At 47.7% G+C, this 16,168-nt stretch overlaps 1 protein-coding gene across 2 annotated transcripts in view; it reads right to left on the reverse strand.

The window, feature by feature from the left end:
* The window catches only part of KDM2B (lysine demethylase 2B), a 115,007-nt gene that overhangs the window by 90,104 nt on the left and 8,735 nt on the right, over window positions 1–16,168 (reverse strand). The gene's annotated exons all lie outside the window — the stretch shown is intronic.

Raw genomic sequence — 16,168 nt, forward strand, 5'->3', positions numbered from 1 at the left:
CGGAACAAATACATGAATGTTGGCTCTCCTGTACAGTATGCGACACACGACTTCTCATATGAACGACCACTGGACTAAAAGGAGTGAGTTGCGTGCCTCCCTCTGCTTCCCGGAGAGAAGGAGACAAGCTCGGCACTGGGGGACAGGAGCGTTCGGTGCTAGCCCCAGGACCCCAGCAACTAATGAAGCTTCAAGGTGGGCCGCCTGGGGGGCTCCCTCATTTGGGCATCCGACTCTTGATTTCAGCTCGGGTCACGATCTCAGGGTCATGAGATCAAGCCCTGCTTCGGGCTCTACGTTGGGCATACAGTCTGCTTAAGATTTTCTCTCTCCCTCTCCCCTTGACCCTCCCCTCCCCACACCTCGCTCTCTTCCTCTCTCTCAGAAACAAAAACAAACAAACAAACAAACAAAAAACAAGGCTTCAAGGAAATCACGACCCTTCCGGGACTCTGCTTCCCCATTTGTAAGATGCGATTAAGAGCTCCAGAACTTCAGCCAATGTCGAAGGGACAACCAAAGCTCCGAGGAAGGGTTGTGAAAGGAGAGAAGACAGACACAGAGCAGATTGCCAAATCCATGGTGATTTATGATGAAAACTGCCACCTCCTGCCTGTCAGGACACAAAATAAGCATCATGACTGGGATGAGAAGCCTGCCATCTGGTAAGGAAAGACCTCAATTCTCCATTAGCTCAATGACAAATATATGGTCCATGGAAACTTAGAAATGTGTAAACCAGGGGCCCCTGGGTGGCTCTGTTGGTTGAGCATCTGACTCTTGATCTCAGCTCAGGTCTTGATCTCAGGGTCATGAGTTCAAGCCCCGTGTGGGCCTCCATGAAGCCTACTTAAAAAAAGAAGGAGAAGAAGGAGAAATGTGTAAGCCAGAGGAAAGAAATAGAGAGAAGAACCAGAAACAAGTGATCCCCTTGTTCAAAGCTACTCCAAGAACAAAGAGCAAACTAAGCAAACAGGGGCCAGCAAGGGATGGCCCGGAGGGCAAATCTGGCCCACCACCTATTTTTGTACCGCCCTTGAGCTGCAGATGGTTTTTATGTGTTGCTTGTTTTGTTTTTTAATTTGACAGAGAGAGCAAGAGAGCACAAGCAGGGGGAGCAGGAGAGGGAAAGGAAGAAGCAGACTCCCTGCTGAGCAGAGAGCTTGACGTGGGGCTCAATCCCAGGACCCCAAGATCATTAAGCTGAAGGCAGACGCTTAACCGAGGGGCAACCCAGGTGCCCCAGCTTTTACATTTTTAAGTGGCGGAGGATGGGGAAAAAGTAAAAAAAAGACTACTTTGTGATATGAAAATGATACAAAACTCAAACCTCTGGGCTCACATATAAAGTTTTATTAGCACGCAGCCACACTCTGGTTCACATAACGTCTCTGGCTGCTTCCACGCTCCATCAGCTGAGCTGCGTAGCCGACAGGAGACGGCACGGCCGGCAAAACCCAAAATACTTACTCTCTAGATCTTTACAGAGAAAGTTTGCCAACCCCTGAACTAGACGAAATCCTCATGGAACTTACATGCTGATGTGAGTAATATTCCCGTCTGGTTCAGTGCGAGATACCCAGCTCTGTGCACAGAGCCTGCCCTGTAATAGGCTCTGGGTCAATATTTGTTGAACAAACACACAGCGCCTTCCACATTGCAGGAACTGCGTAGTAAAAGTAACCCCTTATGCACGTATGAGAACCTCGCTGTTACTATCTTTTGGATTCATTATCTAATTCTTTTTTTTTTTTTTAAAGATTTTATTTATTTATCCGACAGAGAGAGAGAGACAGCCAGAGAGAGAGGGAACACAAGCAGGGGGAACGGGAGAGGAAGAAGCAGGCTCCCAGTGGAGGAGCCCGATGTGGGGCTCGATCCCAGGACTCCGGGATCACGCCCTGAGCTGAAGGCAGACGCTTAACGACTAAGCCACCCAGGTGCCCCTCATTATCTAATTCTTTACAACAACCCCAGAAGTAAGGTAGGACTGTCCCTGTCTTAGGAAAGAGGAAACCAATGCCCTAGAGATGATGGGCTTGGCTCAAGTCCTCCAGAACATACTCTACCATTTAGAAGAGCTAATGTTTACACAGCACAGGCAAGCTGTCTACGCAGGTTAACTTAAGCTAACCGTGGTTCTGTGCGGTAGAACTTCACTTATACTCATTTGATGGATGAGAAACTGAGGCTTAGACAACTAACTACACCCAAAATGCCCAGTGAACGAGTAACAGAACTAGAACTTGAAGCCAATTCAATCTAATCCACAGCCCAGGTTCCTAACCCCCCAACCCCTGCCCCTGCCCAATGCAATACTGACTCTAGATCACATGCCAGGGTGGAAAAAAAGATCCCCACCCTCCGTGACTGGCTCCTGACCACGCAGATCCTGGGAAGACATGGAGAACGGCTCTGTTTTTGCGTCGGGATCGCAGATCCACCAGGGGGCATCCCTGAACTTTGTTGGAAATTCAGGCCAGCTCTGGACAGCACTGGCTCCTTCCTAACCAGGGCTCCTGGAACAGGTGGGCTCTACGCAGCTTTTCTGGGAAACCCAGTTGTCAGAGAACCTGCTATGACAGGGGGCGAGGTGAGAGGCGAACAGGTACCCAAACCCTCGCTCCTCTCTGGCCAGGTTCCCACCTCCCCCTGCCTCTCCTCCCTAACCCGGCACAAGGTCCCATCTGCAAAGCCCCTGCACAAGGACTGCCGGGCAGGGAGATGGCAATCACAGCCCTAGAGGCTCATGCAAGTCAGTGTTGAAAAGTGAAGCCCAGGTGCCCCTATCAGTACAACAAAGTGAAGGTAAAACTTTATGGTTCAAATGCCAGCTGGGCCCTAGGCCTTTTAGCTTCTCTGAGTATCAGTTTCCCCATCTGTGACATGGGGACAAAAGTAGTAGCTAGCCCATGGGGTTGATCTGAGCCTTAAATGAGATCATGGACATGAAACACTTCCATTAAATGCCCGCAGGCAGGTAGGGTTACCAAACGGGCTAATCTGATCTATAATTACTGGTGGAGAAAGTGAAGCAGTAGAAAGAAAGTCAGAGCCACTTAAATCTCTGCCGGCCAGTCCAATGGACTGCTACTTAAGATCCTAAAACATGATAAGGATGGCTACTGGGTGTGGTTTTATGGGGGAGGAGGGTGATAAAGATGTCCTAAAATTGACTGGGGCGATGTCTGCACAACTCTGTGGACAGATGAAAAACCACTGAATCAGACATTTTATTTTATTTATTTATTTTTAAAGATTTTATTTATTTATTTGACAGAGAGAGACAGCGAGACGGAACACAAGCAGGGGAAGTGGGAGAGGGAGAAGCAGGCTCCCCACTGAGCAGGGAGCCCGACATGGGGCTTGATTCCAGGACCCTGGATCATGACCTGAGCCAAAGGCAGATGCTTAACAACTGAGCCCCCCAGGCGCCCCCACTGAACAAGACATTTTAAATAGTTGAATTATACGGTATATGAATTATACCTCAATAAAGATGTTATTAAACACAAATTCAGGCACTAAATGACCAACAAAGTTCGTTTTTCTAAAAGTAGCTTTCTCTTTCAGGAGTCTCAACTGGAGGTACCTGGCTGGCTCAGTCAGCAGAGTGCAACTCTTGATCTCGGGGTCGTGAGTTCGAGTCCCACCTTGGGTGCAGAGATTACTTAAAAAAAAAAGTTTCCTATCAACTTAAAAAACAAACACTAAAAAATGTAAATTATATTGAATTACTACATTGTACACCTGAGGCTAATATAACACTGCATGTTAATTGGAATTAAAATAATAACTTTAAAAAAATGTAAATGGGGGCGCCTGGGTGGCTCAGTCAGTAAAGTGTCTGCCTTCGGCTCAGGTCATGATCCCAGGGTCCTGGGACCGAGCCCCACGTGGGGCTCCCTGCTCAGCGGAGAGCCTGCTTCTCCCTCTCCCTAGGTCTTCCACTCCCCCTGCTTGTGCTCTTTCTCTGACAAATAAATAAATAAAATATTTTAAAAATAAATAAATAAATAAATGTAAATTATTCAGCCATAAAAAGGAATGGAGTACTGATCCACGATACGATATGGATGGACCTAAAAACATGATGCCAAGTGAAAGAAGCCAGTCACCCATGGTCACGTGCTGCATGAAGCCATTTACAGAACATGTCCGGAATCGGTAAATCCATAGAGACTAGAAGTAGATTAGTGGGTGCCAGGGGCTGGGGGACAGGAACTGAGGAGTGCTAAGGGGTAGGGGTTTCCTTTCGGGTGATGAGAATGTTTCAGAGCCAACAGAGAAGTAATGGTTGCACAACACTGTGAAAGCACTAAATGCCACTGAATCATATACCTTAAAATGATTAATTTTATGCTATGTGAATTTCACCTCAATAAATTATTTTTCTGGGGCGCCTGGGTGGCTCTTGATTTTGGCTCAGGTCCTGATCTCAGCGTCATGCGGTCGGGCTCCAAGCTCAGCGAGGAGTCGGCTGGAGATTCTCTCTCTCCCTCTCCCCACCCCTGCCACGCGCACGCTCTCCCTCTCAAATAAATACATAAATCTTCAAAAATAAATAAATATATAATTTTTCAAAGCCATGGAAGACATGACTTTTAATCTTATATACTTCCTCTAATCTGACAAGAACATGAACTTCATTTCTTACGAACTCTCTCTCCTTTTACCAAATTGTTTGTTGTGTGAGAATCTCTCCCTTCCTCGTGGATCAGGAGCTTGGGCCACGGACTGTTCAGCTCCTCTCTCCACAAAGCCTTCACAAACTGCCCCACAGTGCCCTTCCCTCCCCGTAGGGAGGTTTTCGGTGCTAGGTGTGTGCATGGGCTCAGTTCTTCACAACTTAGTTAGGGCTTGGGGATGCAGGTGGGAAACGCTAAAGAGAGCCGGGGAAATAAACACAATTCTGGAACGTGGCGGGATGGTGACCCACCAAAAGATTTACCCAGAACCTTAGTATAGGACCTTATTTGGGAAAAGGGTCTTTATAGAGGTAATTAATGTAAGGATCTCAAGATGAGATCATCCTGGACCGAGGGTGGGCCCTAAATCCAATCACTAGTGTCCTTAGAAGAAGGTCAAGGTCAAGTGAAAATCGGAAGCAAAGAGTGCCTACAAGCCGTTGAAATGCCTGAAGTCACTGAAAGCTGGAAGAGGCAAGGCAGGAGTTTCCTTCAGAGCCTCCAGAAGGAAGGAACTCATGCAGTCACCGCCTCTGTTTTGGACTTCGGCTTCTGAAACTGAAAGACGTTCTGTAGTTTTAAGCTACTCAGTTTGTGGTACCATGTTATGGCAGCCCCAGAAACCAATACAAGACCACAGAGGGTCACACGGGAACCTGGTGGCAGACGCTCACTTTATAATTCTTCTTTAAACTTCTCAGCATATATAATACATTCCACGTACAAAAGTGGATCAGAGGACTCCTGTTTCAGATTCTGGTCTTTCTCCATAGCGTAAGATCTTTAGGCAAAGTACTCCAACGTCCTCATTGGCAACACAGGGATAAGACCATCTACCTCAAAACACAGTTGTGAAAAAAAAAATATCCAAAACATTTCTTTTCATTTAAAAAATTATTTTCAATATTCAGACAATTAATGCTAGAGGCAAATGAAAGGTTTTTAAGGGTACCAAACATGCCGTGGCATCTCGGTGCACAGAAGTTAAAGATTTGCAAGCAAGCCACAGCTTCCCGGCCCTACTGATCTAAAACGACAAGACTGTAGGGGCGCCTGGGGGGCTCAGTCGGTTAGGCATCTGCCTTTAGCTCAGGTCACGATCTCAGGGTCCTGGGATTGAGCCCCAATGTCGGGCTCCCTGCTCAGCGGGGAGACTGCTTCTCCTTCTCCCTCTGCCCCTCTACCCAGCTCTTGCTGGCTCTCTCGCTTGCTCTCTCTCTCAAGTAAATAAATAAAATCTTTAAAATGACAAGATTGTCTATATAAACCCCTTCTCTTTCAGAATATTTCTGACTCATTAACCTGATTACCAAACTTACACAATGAAACTAATGTATAATAAATGTACAAATTTGGAGCACCTGAGGGGTTCAGGTGGTTAAGCTTCTGCCTTCAGCTCAGGTCCTGATCCCAGGGTCCTAGGATACAGCCCCATGTTGGGCTCCCTGCTCAGCAGTGAGTCCGCGTCTCCCTCTCCAGAGCTCTGTGATATCTCTCGCTCTCGCTCTCTCTCAAATAATAAATAAAATCTTTAAAATATAAATAAAAATAAATTAACAAATGTACAATGTTGACAACCCTAAAATGGTAGGTCATCACATCTGTTCTATAAAGTTGGTTTTATGTGATGCCAGCTTATATACAACCCAAATCAAAGACTATAAAAAAAAGATTAAAAAAAAAACAAAAAACAAAAAAATAGCCCAAATCTAGTTCTAAAAAATCCCCTTAAAACTGGGTAAATTTGGGGCCCCTGGGTGGCTCAGTCGATTAAGCATCTGCCTTTGGCTCAGGTCATGATCTCAGGGTCCTGGGATCGAGCCCCATGTTGGGATCCCTGCTCAGTGGGGAGTCTGCTTCTCCCTCTGCCCCTCCCCCGCTTGTGCTCTCCCTCTCTACATAAATAAATCTTGAAAAAAAAAAAGATAAAATCAAAAACAAACAAAGAAACCAAAACTATGGAGTCAACTGAGGTGACCCATATAAAATGTTTGGAGGCATAGACGGCACAGCTCGTACTGGCTCCCTCCTCTTCAGGGCCTAACTTTACTTCCCTCTATTCCACTAATAGGCTTACCTTGAGGGCTCTTGTGGTTGAACTGTGTCCCCAAAAGAGACGCTCAAGTCCTAACCCCAAACACCTATGAAAAGGTCCTATCTGGAAATAGGGTCTTTGCAGTAGTGATCAAGCTAAAATGGGGTCAGTGGATGAAGGTGGGGCCCTTCGCCAATGCCGGTGTCCTTATAAGACAAGGGAACATGGACAGAGACACGCAGGGAACACAGCCACGTGAAGATGGTGGCACACAATGGAACCATGAAGCCAGAAGCCAACAGACATCAGAGAAGCCAGCAGCTACCAGAAGCTGGAGGAGGCTCCGAGGAATTCTCACCTCGAGCCTTCCGAGGGAGCCCAGCCCTGCCAACACCTTGATTTCAGACTTGCAGACTCCAGAGCTGTGAGAGAATACATTTCTACAGCTCGAAGCCACGTGGGTTGTGGTGCTGTGGCAGCCCTGGCAAACAAGAAGGCTGGCTGAACAGAACATGACTGGGTAACCCCACGGGGCTCCATAAATATCCCTGAAGGCAGAGAAGGGCTACCCCACCCCTGGCCTCCCCCACCGGGCCTAGTACAAGGTGTTACAGGACAGACACGCTGTATAACTAAACCGTGCGGTGAACAGGAAGCTTCGCCAAGAGAAAATGACATCCACAGGTGACATCATACCACTTCATCCTAGATCTTTGTCAGCTAGTTTCTCGTCTCTCCCCCCTACTACACTGTAAGCATCGTGAGGGCAAGAGTCTTGTCTGTCTTGCTCACTACTCTAATCCATGGATCTAGAACAGAGAGCCTGGCACATAGCAGGAGCTCAGTAAATATTTGTGGAATGAATAAATAACGCTGGGTGTTTTTCGATCATATGTTCTTCTTAGCATGTGACATATGACCTCACATATAAATGACAGTTGAACTGGAGAAACGACCTGGGGGGTGCCTGGAGGTGGATATGTACAACCCTCTCCACGCTAGGGAAGATGAAGCCCCCAACCTGGAAAGAAAGCATCTGGAAATCCTGAGCAGTCAGGAGCCCCACCGGTGGGACAACTATTGCTGAACACAGAAGGATGTGGGTGAGAGAGGCCTGTTCTTTCTTTTTTGAACACAAACCAGGCTTCCAGCACAATCTCCAGGGCTCTCAACGCACCCTCGTTTCCCTCCACTCTTAGCCAGGTGCACATCCCCAGACGACCCCACCTCAGCCTGCCCAGTGCCCAGATGAAAAGGGAAATCAAGGTCTGGAGTGGTCAGAGGGGTGAGGAACAGCTGGGGCTGACAGGGGAGTAAGGGTGTGCAGGGAAGAGGCCCGAGGGGGGAGAGACTGAGTGACTATATCTGGAGCAGAAGGCTGAGACACTTGGTTCTAAGAATAGCTTTCTTGGTGCGCAGGGAGCTCCGTCCAGCTCCCCAGGTGTCCTGGAAGCCACAGTCTATGGGAGGATGGAAGCGGGAAGAAAGGGAAGGGGACGGGAAGTCAGATCTTTTAGATGCCTGGGCTCCATAAACATAAACCCCCAAGAAAACACAAACGTACCAGAACCCGGAAAATTAAACTCTGCTGGGTCCCAGCCCCCAGGTGGCAGCGAGAGGTGCAGAAATGAGAACACACTTCCTAGGGAGGCAGAATGAGGTTGGTCGACGTGACCACTGGTTTAGGAGTCTGAGAGAAGCGCCAGCCCTGAAACAAACAGCAGATGGGGGAGTGTCTCTCCAGGTGTATTCCAGCCAACGAATGACAAAGGACGGTCGAATGAGACCACCGCCACTTTGCAGCCCCTAATGCAATAAGGAAGCTACACATTAAACATCAATACCTGCTAACATCAGACAGACAGACAGACAGACAGAGATGACCTGACATTACGTGCCTCCTGATGGAAGAACAGAACATCATCTATGAAGTAGTCTTGCTAGGAAGAATGAATGAATGAATGAATGAATGAATGAATGAATGAATGAATGCATTTTTATACGGAGAGAAAGATAGTCTCTGAATCTGATCAAGCATCTACATTCAACTGCCAACTTACAGAAACTACAGAGGACAGAGGAACACAAACCACCCCAAGGGAGCGCTACTGGCAAAATCCAGACAATGGGGAAACCTACAGGTCAAAGAATCCAGCTTCAGATTGGCTGGAGATGGTGGGAGGGCCCAGAGATTATAAGAGACTTAAAAGTCATCACAACCAATCACAGCGTAAGGAAGGTATTTACATTCTGACTCACAGAACTGGCGAAAGAAAAGAAAAAAGAAGTAACATGTATGCTAACGTGAAATTGGACATTTGCACAGTATATGTGGATATTTACTCACTTCATTTATTTAAAAATTTTTTTTCTTTTTTAAGTAAGTTCCACGCTCAGCATGGGGCTTGAACTCACAACCCCAAGATCAAGAGTTGCATGCTCTACCAACTGAGCCAGCCAGGCACCCCTGATATTGACTCTTTTTTTTTTTTTTTTAAGATTTTATTTATTATTTGACAGACAGAGAGACAGCCAGCAAGAGAGGGAACACAAGCAGGGGGAGTGGGAGAGGAAGAAGCAGGCTCCCAGCAGAGCAGGGAGCCTGATGCGGGGCTCGATCCCAGAACCATGGGATCATGCCCTAAGCCGAAGGCAGATGCCTAATGACTGAGCCACCCAGGTGCCCCTGTGATATTTACTCATTTTAAGGAATTATTGATTTTAAAAGATTAGGTGTGATAACACTATTGTGACTATGGTTTTAAAAATCCTGGGCACCTGGGTGGCTCAGTTGGTTAAGTGACTGCCTTCAGCCAGGTCACGATCCTGGGGTCCAAGGATCGAGTCCTGCATCGGGATCCCTTGCGCAGTGGGGAGTCTGCTTTTCCCTGACCCTCACCCCTCTCGTGCTCTCTTTTACTCTGTCAAATAAATAAATAAAATCTTCTTTAAAAAATCCCTTCTCATTCAGAACTATATACCGAAAACTTTGCGGATGAAATGGTATGATGCCTAGATATGCCTGAAACATCACAGGAGGATAGGAAGTAGATGGAGGTGTGGAAGGGGTAGGTGTTGGGGCTGGGTGATGGGTTCATGGGAATTCACTATTATTCTGTCTACTCATTATTTTTTAAACTTCTCTTCAGCAAAAAGTATTTTTATAAATACGTGGCTTCAGAGGCCTCATTTACCCTTTCTAGATTTGGAGGGTGTTTATTTGCCCCCTGTTGATGCAAGAAAGCCCAACACAATGCCTGGCACGTGGTAGGGTCTGCAACACGCTTCACCACCAGCCACTGAGCTGGTCTGGGAAATGAGGAGGTGTCCCAACCAGACAGACAGGGAAAGGGAGCTCTTTCGCCTGGCCGGTAGGTGTTCTCAGGCACTTTGAGTTTAACCCTGAAGACACAGCCCCACAACGGGGTCTTTCATTCTCACTGGAAGAACCACACTGGTGCCTGGCTTGTTTGTTCCTTGGTCAGTGACGGCCCACAGGAGGCCACTCAATGAGCAGTGGGTGCCTCCGGGGCACCCAGGACAGTGCCAAGAGCCCTGGACTGAGTTCCAGTCCCAGCAACCCTCATTGACCCTGCTCCAGGCCTCAGTTGCCTCGTGTGCAAAGCCAGGAAGAACTGACCTTTATACTTCTGTTTTTACCTCCATAGAACTCTTTCATCAAACAGAAGCTTTGACAAGAGCCAAAGGCATAAATAAAAACAGGCAGCTCAGGCTGAAGCAGGACGGGGGGAGGGGAGGTGGAGCTCAGAACCCAGATCAGGATTCCAGGGGATTTCCCTTTGAAAACCACTGGGTTAGGTCTTTTTCCTAAAAAAAGACCTCTTCCAGGAGGTCTCCTAAAAAAAGTCTTCTTCCACGACTGACACACTGATTTTTAGCCTAGTTCTCAAATACTCCGATCAGATCCCTTAAATGTGAACTGGGAAGAAGTCAGTGGGGGAGGAGACCCAGAGACTTGCCCCCAGGGGTCACTGGGGACACTGGGGCCTGCCAGTCCTTTTCAGTCTGAGCTGGGAGATTAAGAATCAGCCCTCCATCTTCTCAGGTTCCCAGTCTGGTCTGCCACTGATGGCAAAGGCGAGCTGGGCGTAAGTGCCAGGTGTCTGAGCAGGAAGCTCAGGGAGGAGGCATGTGCCCCCAAGGGACAGAAGGGACAGATCGGAGCTAAGAATGGAATGCGGCCCTCCACGCTCTGGGGAGCAGCCATCCCTGGAGCAGGTGACAGGGACAAGCTGCCCTTTGGATCCTGCAAGGGACCCAGAGCCCTGGAACTCTCAGGCTCCTGAAGTCAATGGGTTACAGGAGAAATTTTCCACATTGAGCAGTGCCCGGCATTCCTAAGTAGGCCAGCAGCTCAGCCCCCCTCCTTCCTCTTAACCCCCCCAGCTCACTGGTTCTCTGGGCTCACAGGCTCCACACATCCAACAAATTCCAGCTGCAGAAATTAATCCGTGGCCCCATGGCCCTTGCTTTGAAGGCCCCATCCGTCAGCTCCAAGAACCATGGGCTCGGCACCGGGAGGAGGCTGCTGAAAGTCACCTTGAACGCTAATATAAAGCACACGCGGGTGCTGACCCCGAACTCCGCCTGAACCCGCTCTTCAGAGAGTGGCCACCACTGTCCCTCTCTAACGTCCTCAAGTTTCTGGATTGGTTTTTTATTCCGCACCTTGAAAGCATCTCCTCACCCATTTCACAGAGGTGGTGTTTATTCGCAAAAGCACTGGCCACAGTTCAAAGCTCACTCTGCTCTCTCCTAGCAGTGAGGCCTTGGGTAGCACAGCCCTGAAGTGTTCTGGGTCTCCGCTTCCTCATCTGTAAGGTGGAGATAATAGGGCCTGCCCATACAACAACCGAAAGCACCTTGTACACTAGATGCAGGGGTCCCATCGAGGATGTTGTCCGGCACCGAAGGTGCGAGGGAGAGAGGGGAAGGCCCAGGGCGGAGAGTCTCCACACCACTTTTCCCGGGTCTAGCCCTCAGTTTCCTCACTGAGAAATAACATGCTTGCTAAGGTCCCCAGGCTCTCCCTAAGCACTGTTATCTCCTAGCTCCTCACTTTTGACCCTTCAAAAAATTATCCCCAGCAAACATCCAGTGCCAGGATGTCCTCTGTGCCCTGGGTTCAAGACCCTGCCTGACCCTCACAGACGGATGAACAGAAGAAGATACAAACCCAGACTAACAAAGCAGGGTTAAACCCAATCAGCCAAGAAAACCCAAAAAGACACCTGAGCCAAAAACAACAAAGAGGTCTGGATTACAGGACACTGAGAGCCACCCACGGTTCTGTGCAGAAGTTACGAGAACAGCTCCTTGGTCAAACAGATACGGGCATAAATCTCAGCAATTGCACACGCTAGCTGTTTTGACTGTGGACAAGTCACTCTGAGCCTCAATGTGACGTCAATGGAATGGGGATAGTGGGCAATGCAGTTTTACATGGATCAGACAAAATAATACGGGAGAGGTCCCTGGCTTTTAATAAGATCTCGGGAAGCAGCAGCTAAGGCTAGTAGCTCCAGCCTAAGGAGCTACCCCACAGGGGAGTGGTTCCTGTCAGGCAAACAGGGGGCAGAAGCAAGTTTAGCTCCCCAAGACCCACACACAGTCAAGATTTTGATTTCGGAACACTGGCTTTGCAGGAAAAGGGAACTAGGACAAAAAAAAACAGTGAGCTGGGTGTTGATCTTAAAGAGAAAAAAAAAAAAAAAGGAAACACAACTGAACCCCTCTGCAACCCTCTTTCCTTAGGGCTCAGGAGCCTCAGCCCTCTTGACTTCCTGCACCTCCCCCTGCGGGCATCTCTACCTGTTCCACCGGGTGGATGCTTCCTGGCCCGTCTGTCCAACCTGGATTTCTCTCCTGAGCTCCATTCAGCATGGCCAGAACGGAGCCATCCACACCCCCAATGCAAGTCTACTTTTCCTCTGGAAACCCAGAGGAAATGCTTGCGTTACAAGCATCACCTTCTCCCGACCACTGAAATTCAAACCCACGTTTGAATCTGATGTGCCATCTGCTGTCTGGGCAACTCGCAAGGCACTGCTATCCAGGCCTCAGTTTTCCCCACCTGTGAAAGGGGAAGGCAAGACTAGAGGAATTCTAAGAACTCCTCCAGGGTTTACAATGGAAAATGTCTCTGATTTTAAGCCAACTTTAAAAAAAAAAAAAAAGGTCTGGAAGCAAATGGTTGATTTCTAAGGAGTGAGAATTTACTAAGCACAGCCCGTCAAGGGCACGCGCATGTCTGGTGAGTCTCCTCCACCAGACACAACACGGACATGAGGGAGGAGAAAGTCAAGAAGCAGAAGCGGGAGGAAACGCCCAGAGCCAGGCTCAGATCTGACCTCGACCGCCTGTCCACAGCCCGTGTGGGTTGTTCCCTCTGAGCCTCGGAGCCCCCATCGGAAAGTGAACAGTAACACTTAATTTATATGATTATTGGTGAGGACAAAATGAGGTCATACAGTAAACATACAGTACAAGTTAAGTGATTATTACCATAATTGGATGAATAAATGAATAGTGAATGAGGCGATTTGTCGTGAATTTTTCAAGGAAAGGCGTTAAAGAAAACATCAGTTAGCTTGGGTATCCTCGTTAGAGAGAAATACAATACGAGGGGCGCCTGGGAGGCTCAGTCAGTTAAACGTTTGCCTTCGGCTCCGGTCATGATCTCGGGGTCCGGGGATCGAGTTCCACATCAGGGAGCCTGCTTCTCTCTCTCCCTCCACCCCTCCCCACAGCTCAAGCTCTCCCTCTCGCTCTTTCTCAAGTAAATAAATAAATATATTTAAAAAAAAAACAATGAAGAGAGAATATGCAGGACCCCATAGCCGTGAGCCCTCAGTGACATAATGGTGGAGAGTGAGTGGGCGCCCAGCACTTTATGGATAGGTTTTCTCAGAAGGTTTAAAGCATCTTCAGAGGCAACTAGAGTTCTTTCCCAGTCTCCCTATCCCCCCAACTCCCAGCCCACAGATGGGAAAATATCCCAATCTTAAATGAACGATGTGGGATTGAGAATACTGGTTGTGGGATGGGGGGAGCTGCTCACATTAGGGCATCCAGGAACACACCCACACAAATGCAGTCACCTGATTTATGACAACGACAATATTTCAGTGCCGTGCGAGAGGGTGTTTTTTCAATAACGGTACTGGGATCAACTGGGTATCCATAAAGGAAAAAAGGAATTTTGACCCCTACCTCGTGCCAAACACAAAAGTCAATTCCAGATAAACTATAGATCTCAGTGTGAAAGTTCAAACAATAAAGCTTTTTTGAAAAAAACATATGAACATCTTCCAACTCAGGAGTGTGCAAACGTTTCTTAAACAAGATATAAAACAAGTACAAAAAAAGACCTAAATGCTCTATGTTAAAGTAAAGAATGTCTGTTCATTCAAAGATACCTTTAGGAGTGTGAAAAGGCAACCAACACACAAAGTACGAGGTGATTTGGGAATGCATAATCGTATCCAGAATATATCAAGAAACTTTATGTTATGAGCTGAATTGTGTCCCCTGAAATTTCTATGTTGAGGTCCTAACCCCTAGGACCTCAAAATGTAATTATATTTGAGAACAGTCTTTAAAGAGGTAATTAAGTTAAACTAAGGTCTTTAGGGTAAGCCCTAATCCGACAAGACTGATGTCATTATACGAAGAGATTAGGTCACAGAAAGTGAGAGGGAAGACCACGTGAAGACATAGGGAGAAGACAGCCATCTACGAGCCAAGGAGAGAGGACTGTAGAGAAACCAACCCTACAGGACCTCGATCTTGGACTTCTAGCTCCAGAATTGTGAGCAAATAAATTTCTGCTGTTTAAATCATCCAGTCTGTGGTATTTCGTTGCAGCGGCCCTAGCAAATAATGCATCTTACACTCAATACGAGACAACCCTTCAAAAGAATGGAGGGAAGACTTGATCAGAAAGTTCACAAAAGAGTATATCCAACTAGAGAACAAACATATGAACAACGGAGCTCAATTTCATTAGTCAGGAAAGAAAGGTAAACCAAGGGGCGCCTGGGTGGCACAGCGGTTAAGCGTCTGCCTTTGGCTCAGGGCATGATCCCGGCATTATGGGATCGAGCCCCACATCAGGCTCCTCCGCTGGGAGCCTGCTTCTTCCTCTCCCGCTCCCCCTGCTTGTGTTCCCTCTCTCGCTGGCTGTCTCTATCTCTGTCGAATAAATAAATAAAATCTTAAAAAAAAAAAAAAGAAAGGTAAACCAAAACCACCACGTAATAAACCAACACAGCAACGTGACTAAAATGAGAAGGATGGAAACACGAACTCTTGGTGAAGATGTGGCACAATCGGAACCCTGTGGGCAACGACTTGACGGTGTCTCCTAAAATGAACATACACGCATCCCCTGTGACCCAAGCAATTCCACTCTCAGGTATACGCCCCCCAGAAATGCAGCCCTCTGTTCACCAAAAGTCATGTTCTAGAGTGTTCGTAGCAACACAAGACACAGAGCCTTAAACCGGCAGCTACCCGAGAGCCCATTATTAACAGAACGAATAAACACGTTGTGAAATAGTCACATAACAGAAAAGCGTAGCAATGAAAATAAACCATCGACAAGTACACACAACAATCTGGATGTCTTAAAACACCAAGCTGAGCAAAAGCAGCAGAAATGACAAGAGGACACCTGCCTGGTTCTGCTGCCATCAAGTATGAACGCACGCAAAATTCATCCACGCTGTTAGAAGTCAGGGCGACAGTGGAGGGCAGGGACGGCATGGGAACATGGGGGCGGATTCTGGGGTGTCAGGTACCGTAATATGTTCAATTTGTTGAAATTAATCAAGCTGTATGGTCTCCATTTGTGCACTTTTCTATATGTAAATTCTACTTCAATAAAAAGCTTTTACTTTAAGGGTACGGTGTCCTAAAAATGGAAAGTGCTTTTTTTTTGTTTTTAAAGGCGAGGAGCTAAGAACAGAGACCAGGTGCCTGAATTCCCAGAAGGCATATAAATAGGGCTGATCGAGAAAAGCCCGATTTTAGGGCATTAGAGAAGACTCCATAGCCCCAACTTGCAGCCTCAATAGCTGGCCCCTTCTCGAACAGCTGCCTCTCAAGATTCGAGGCCTGGGGCGGGGGGGCAAGAGTCTGGAAGACAGAGGCAGAGATCCCACACTGACTGAGGGTTTGCCCAGCCTTCCACATACACCGCCCTCCAAGGGAGAACCCCCATTTCCGTTAGGGGCATATTTATGCTGTCCAGCAATCCTGGAGCATCGTCACCCCTTCCCCACTCCCAGTTCACTTGCCAGTGCTGCAGTGGACCGGGGGTGTGCTAAACCAGCCCCAGCCAATCCAGAGACACTTGATGGAATCACAGCTGGGCGGTGAGGGAGGACCTGAGCTGGCAGGATAGAAGCGGGGAGCTGCTGGC

This window comes from Ursus americanus, chromosome 30, assembly GCF_024610735.1.
Source record: "Ursus americanus isolate L20-20 chromosome 30, mUrsAme1.1.p, whole genome shotgun sequence".
Taxonomy (NCBI): domain Eukaryota; kingdom Metazoa; phylum Chordata; class Mammalia; order Carnivora; family Ursidae; genus Ursus; species Ursus americanus.